Source organism: Chiloscyllium punctatum, chromosome 15 (assembly GCF_047496795.1).
Source record: "Chiloscyllium punctatum isolate Juve2018m chromosome 15, sChiPun1.3, whole genome shotgun sequence".
Classification (NCBI taxonomy): Eukaryota; Metazoa; Chordata; class Chondrichthyes; order Orectolobiformes; family Hemiscylliidae; genus Chiloscyllium; species Chiloscyllium punctatum.
The window spans coordinates 43,129,641-43,136,510 of record NC_092753.1 but is presented as its reverse complement, the minus strand read 5'-3'; positions in this window follow the sequence as shown (position 1 = coordinate 43,136,510).

Sequence of the window (6,870 nt, the reverse complement as noted above, 5' to 3'; positions counted from 1 at the left end):
CTGAAAGATTTGACACATCTGCTGTGATATTCAACTAACAGTAGTTTCTCTGCCATTCGCTTTAATGTCTGCACACCAAAATTCATCGTGAGTTTATGCCATCACGAAAGCCAATTTTTTACTGTATGTCTGTCGCATCACCCAGGAAGATGAATTCAGCCTTCCATTTATGCTCATCATTGCTATGATGTACACTTATCTTTCTCTGCAGCCACTGCAACCCTATTCTTCTCTGTATATTTGCGAATCTCTTATAAAATCAGTTGGGTTTCATTCCTGCTCAGAAACTCCCTTCAAGACTTGAACTGCAACTTGTTCCTTTACTTGCTTGTGAGTATATTTTGAGTCCTTGTTTCTTCCCCATCTCTGAACTACTTGTAGTACAGGTCATTCTATAATAACACGCATTTCGTCAATGCAATTGACAAATTGGAGACACTGATTCCACCGTGCGAACGTTTAAAACATGGGTTGGCTGTAACGCGATTACATCACCAAGACTTTAAGTGCTGTTACTAAGACGCGATTTTTCTATAACGCAGGGTTACACAAGAACGCAACAAATACGTTGCGGAAGAACTGAGTTTAGATTCAATTCTAGAATATTTTATTTGCATTGGCTGATTGAACAACAGAAATAAATCAACACGCTTTGTCGTGGGCATTCTCTATAGTTCTTTCAGCTTGTGTGTGGACTTTCCTATTGTACAGTTCAGTGCCTAGCATGCTTCATTCTGTTGTGAGCTGACCCCTACCATTACTGAGCTTCAATTTGGATATTTTCTCCCCCTCTGGATATGGATTACTGAGCTGCTTCATGGTTGAACATCACTAGTTTTTACTTCTAGCTCTTACTGCCTACCTTCCAGTTCTGTGGCTCCAGTCACCATTGTTGTCACGTGTGATTGATATCTTTTTTAAGTGAACAGCAATAGGCTTTAACGAACATAACTCGATACAGAGGATAGTGCATAGAGCCCTGCAGTGCCAAGTTCTAGTTCCATCTGATTGGGCAATGTGATTTTAACTACTTTGCTGTTTACTCAATAGCTACACTTTTAAAAAGTTCAATTGCCTTTATTTACAAGTGAGCACATGTTATGGGTTAACAAGACTTAGAAGTCAGGACTTTGTGAACAACCCATTGGATAAGCACTTCCCTTTTGAATTCAACATTGATTTGCCCTGGCTGTTTGCTTAAATTCAGGAAACATTGCCTTCATGCCTCAGGTACTAACTCAGGTACTAGGCAATGTAGACTTTTTTTTAATACTGTCAAAATCTGGAGAAACCTCCTCTGACAGTGAAGCATAATGTTCCGTGCTTTACCCATTGACTTATTCTGCATAGGAAACATCCAGTCCCTTTTCACACAATTCATTTTTCTAGCCATTTTCTCAAATGATATGAAGAATGCCTCAGGTTGGTAGGACCTATGAATGTTTCCTTGCTGGATTTCAAACTATGAGCAATTGTCTGCCCAAAGTTCTACCGCAATATCTAATGTCTCTACTTTTAACTGCATCCTTTAAAGCCAATATTCATGCTGCCTTACTTGCTCTTCTCTTTGCAATTCCAATTCTAGTTTTCTCATTTCTAACTTCCCTTTCACTACCTTTCTCTTCCCTTTGAAATTCCCTCTCCAGTGTTTTCATTCTCTCATGCTAAAGCTGCTTTGACTAAAACAAAATGTCAATTGATTCCAATGTTTTACTATTCTGAGTACTTAGTCTCTCATATTTCCTCTATATACAATTGTGATGCCAATACTTCAATTATCTCTGCCTTCCTAACTCTTACCAGACAAGGCCATCTTCAAGTTTGCCCACTAGGCAATCAACTTAGATTCTGAAACCCTCTTTACAATTAACAGGGACAATTCTGCCACCCGCAGGAAATCCTTTGCCATTTTTAGTAACATGTCTTAAGTGCAGGACAGAAACTGGTGATTTCCTTCACATATAAGAACGTAGTGCTGGAAAAGCACAGCAGGTCAAGCAGCATCCGAGGAGCAGGAGAATCAATGTTTCAGGCATAAGCCCTTCATCAGGCTTATGCAAGCATTTCCTGATGAAGGGCTTATGCCCAAGATGTTGATTCTCCTGCTCCTCGGATACAGCCTGACCTGCTGTGCTTTTCTAGCACCACACACTTGACTGTGATCTCCAGCATCTGCAGTCCTCACTTTCTCCTAGTTTTCCTTCACATATATTATTTGTTGATACTTCTCCCAGATTCTCACTGTTCTGTTTCAAAACAATCCTGTATACTGAATTACACCCCTCTGGAGTAGCACACTGGAAATCAAGTGCCACTATTCTGAATTGTCACCAAGTTAATTTTATAAAAGTATTCAAAATTCCCCAATTTAATTATCGTTTAGACCCACTGACAAAGTGCAGACCATGTTTCTGTACTTAACAAGAATGGCTATTTATTACAAGTAGAATTATACTATACCTACAAATAAATATTTATGAACAATTAACATATATCACCACTAGTTAAAATGCTAACCCCACAATGAATTCCTCTCCTGCTCATACATAGATAGAGACCAGAGGAAAGAAATAGGCAGAGGGAATAACTTGGAAGGAACCCTATCAGAATGATCCATCTCATTCTTCCTTGTTCAGATACTGTCCCTTGTTTGCAAGAGGCACAGAGTAACTGATTCACAATTATAAAGCTCTTTGTCTTATTAAGTAAAGGTTACAGTTTACAGCAACTGGAAATGGGAAATAAACAAACAGTTTTCAGAAACAAGAACAGAAATGCTGGAAAAGCTCAGGAAGTCTGGCAGCATCTGCGGAGAGAAATCAGAGTGAACTTTTCAAGTCAAGTGACCCTTCCACAGAACTGATGGTAGCTAGAAAAAGTTGGGTTTTTTTCTATGCAGAAGACAGGGTGAGGGGGAATGGGTAAGGAGTTAATGATAGATGGGGATAGAACCCAAAGACAGATTTGGACAGTTGGACAAAGGAGTGGATACCAGTCAAGCTAGGAGGATGAATAGCTATTAATGGGGACTGTTAGTGGCTAACAATGGGTTGTATGTAATAGTAGACTGTGAGATTAAAAAGGCCTTGAGAGTGGGGATTGGGGTAAGGACATGGGAGAAAATCAAGCCCTAAAAATTGTTACACTCAATATTGAGTCTAGGGACTATTTTCAGGCTTAATTTTTTTTTAATGCAGAGAAAAACACAGCTCCTTCTTATCCACACGTCTGATGTTTTCTGCTAAAGCACTGACATACCCAAACAGTTCAGCTACCTTGAAATCAACCAAATAGTTGTTGACAGGCAGAAGACCTTTGACACCAATAAATGATCACAGAGCAATCAGATACATGTTGCCAACTAAAGGTCTGTTTACCCTCACCCCTTGGCTCCAGGTCATCTGCAAACTAGACTTCCACTACTGCTTGGACAAGCAGCTGTGTAAACAGCATTTACAATGTGTCAGCTTACTTGCTTTTAAAAGTAAATGCTGGGATCCCTCAATCATATTTGGTTTTTAAAACCGTTCTTTTCCTATTTCAGTCCATAAAAATGCTGAAAGGTAGAAAGATCCAATCTTTACATTACATTTTTACTCTACCTATGTGAGCGTATGTATGCTTTTATTGCACATTATCCATTATCAAGATCTTTGTATGGAAAGATATGACTTTTCTTACCCTTGGAATGTGTATTATAATTAAATAGTTCAGCAGTAAATAGTAATGTTTATACTGAAGAGATTATTTAGTCTCAGACATTTATCCTAATTAATAAAATGTCACACACACAACCATCAGAAATTGGATACAGGTAAAGGTAACGCACTTTTATAATCACAGCCAGTGTCTGATTTATAATCTTTATACTGCCAGTGGCAGGCCTATAGGTTCTTGAATGGACTCAATGCTCTAATCTTGAAGCAAGGGCCTTGTAAAGCAAAGAGTTCACAGCAAGTTGAGCTTTCTTTAGTCAAAAGTGGTTCTCAGGTGAACCTTTTAGATTGGAAGATTATGTGCTTTGGCTCCTTGATTATCTGCAGGTAATTTTAAAATGTAATTCTCAGACCGGTTTACAATTAATGAGTCTGATGGATTTGCTGGATACTGGGTATGTAGTGCTTGAAAAGGTTTCCATCAGATAACTGTTGGATCAACACAACTGCCGCACATCCAGTCTAGTTTGGAGGTGTAGGCTATGATATAGTATGAACCAGATGATGATAATCTGAAAACTCCATACTCTTTATGCATTAATGAGATATATAAATTTTATAGAAATGACTGTGAGGTATCCCTACATCCATATTTAATCAGACATCAAGTTTCCAAAGAATACCTAAATTAGTATATGCTAGTGCTGGGAGGGGGGGGGGGGGGGGGGGGGTTCCAGAGGAGGTTCCCAAGAATGCTCCCTGGAATGAAGGCTTGTCACAGGAGGAGCAGTTAAGGACTCTGGGTCTGTACTTGAGATATTTTACAAGGATAAGAGGGGATCTCATTGAAACATACTGAACACTGAGGCCTGGGTAGAGCCGACATGCAGAAGATGTTTCCATTAGTCGGACAGACTAGGACCTGAGGGGTCAGTGAAGGGATTACCCTTTAGAACTCAGCTGAGGAGGAATTTCTTCAGCCAGAGGGTAGTGAATCTCTGGAACTCTCTGCCACAGAAGGTTGTGAAGGCTATGTCACTGACTGTATTTATGACAGAGATAGACAGATTCTTGATTACTAAGGGGTTCAAAGGTTATGAAAAGATGGCAGGAGAATGGGGTTGAGAAACTTACCAGCCATGATCGAATGGCAGAGCAGTATCAATGAGCTGAGGGGTTTAATTCAGCTCCTATACCTTATGGCCTTATAGTGTTGAACGTTACAAAATTTGCAACCATCATCTTAACAGCTTGTTTCTGTCTAGAATTACCGACTGTAAATTCATAACATCTGTGTATTGTGCCGGGCAACATTCCATTGCTTTCTTAACCTTTCTTTCTGGATCTTATATACTTTTTCCTACACTTGGGAATGCTGCAATTGTTGCACTATGGTAAATATGGACCATCATATTTTCAAGTCCACTATCTGATTGTTATACCCAAAACCTTTCATGGATGAAAATAGTTACTAAACATCAAAAGTACTAATGTAAATTGGCTGCTGTGTTCACCACTCTGCAGATCAAGGCAAATCCATAGTTCCCATATATAATTTAAAAATCTGCAATGATGTTAGCATTTTAACTGAAAGCCATTGAAACCAGGCAATGAATTAAAACAAGAAATTTGAATTTCCTGTTTTAATTTACACTTGAATGATAATTTCACATTGATTGATAAAGGGCTCACCTGTAAATTAGTCAGCTTGGAAGGACAATGGCAATGGAGATTCAAGATACTGTGGTTGCCATGAAAGACTTTTTTTTAAACTCTCCCCTCACCTGAAGCACAGTGACCTTTAGGTGTACCCACCATTAGTTGTCTCTTTCAAATGACAGCAGTCATATGGGCTGGGAAGACAATGGCAACTTTTCCTTTATATTTCAATAATTACTTCTGAACAAAGCATTATCGGAAATGAATTTGTACGTAAGAACTGGAAGAACCTATTTCAACCTGTTTCTCACCTGTGCCCAGTCTACTAGATTAGGTTTGTGACAGGTAGTGAGGGAACTACCGTGGGGATAAGACATACCTAACTGCATACTCTCCATGTGCATACCATAGATGCATGATTTTATTAGTAAGATTGACCACCACAAAGTCATTGAGGAGATGAAGTCCGCTCTTCACATTGAGGATACAGTTGATCATGTTGTGTAGCATTATCACCGTGCTAAATGGGGTAGACTTCAAACAGAGCCTGCAACTCAAGACTGATCATCCAGTGAGATGCTATATGCCATCACCAGCAGCAGAATTGTAGTCCACCATAATCTGCAATCTTATGGCCTAGTACATCCCCACACTATCATTACCATCAGGGATCAATGAAGAGTGCAGGAAGGCATGCCAGAAGTATCACCAGACACACCTAAAAATGAGGTGTCAACCTGATGAAACCAAACAAGATTACTTGCATGTCAAACAGCATAACCAGCACACGGTAGACAGTGCTATATGATTCCATACTATTAGATTATATCTAAGCTCAGTGGTACTGCTTCATCCAGTCATGAATACCAATAGACAAGTAACCAAGTCACTGGACGAGGAGGTTCCACAAATATCCCCATTCTCAATAATGGGGAAGTCCAGCACATCAGTGCAACATTAAAAGGCTGAAATATTTCAATCATCTCTGCCAAGACTGCTGAATGGATGATCTATTTCAGCCTCCTTCAATGGTTTCAAGCATCACAGATGCCAATCTTCAACTAAATGCATTCATTTACATGGTATCATGAAATGCCTGGAGGCACTGGATATTGTAAGAACTTTGAGTCCTGACAACAACATTCCAAAAATAGTACTCAAGACCTGTGCTCCAGAATGTCTTGTGTCCATCACCAAACTGTTCCAAGACGGCTACAGTACTGGCAAATACCACTGGCATATTCCACACTTGCCTGGACGAATGCAGGTCCAAAATCACTCAGGAAGGTTGATGCCACCTACGACAAAACAGACTGTTTGATTCTACATTTTGTCTTTGGTGGCAGGTCTGAATGTTTGTCGAGGTAGTGCCGAAGAGTACCATCTACAAGACGCACTGCAGGAATTCACCAAGGTACCTTGGACAGAATTTTTGAAACTCACAATCACTTCCATCTAGAAGGACAAGGACAGCAGCTACATGAAAACACCACTATCTGTATTTTCCCATCCAAGCCATTCACTATCCTGTCTTGGAAAAATTATCACCGTTCCT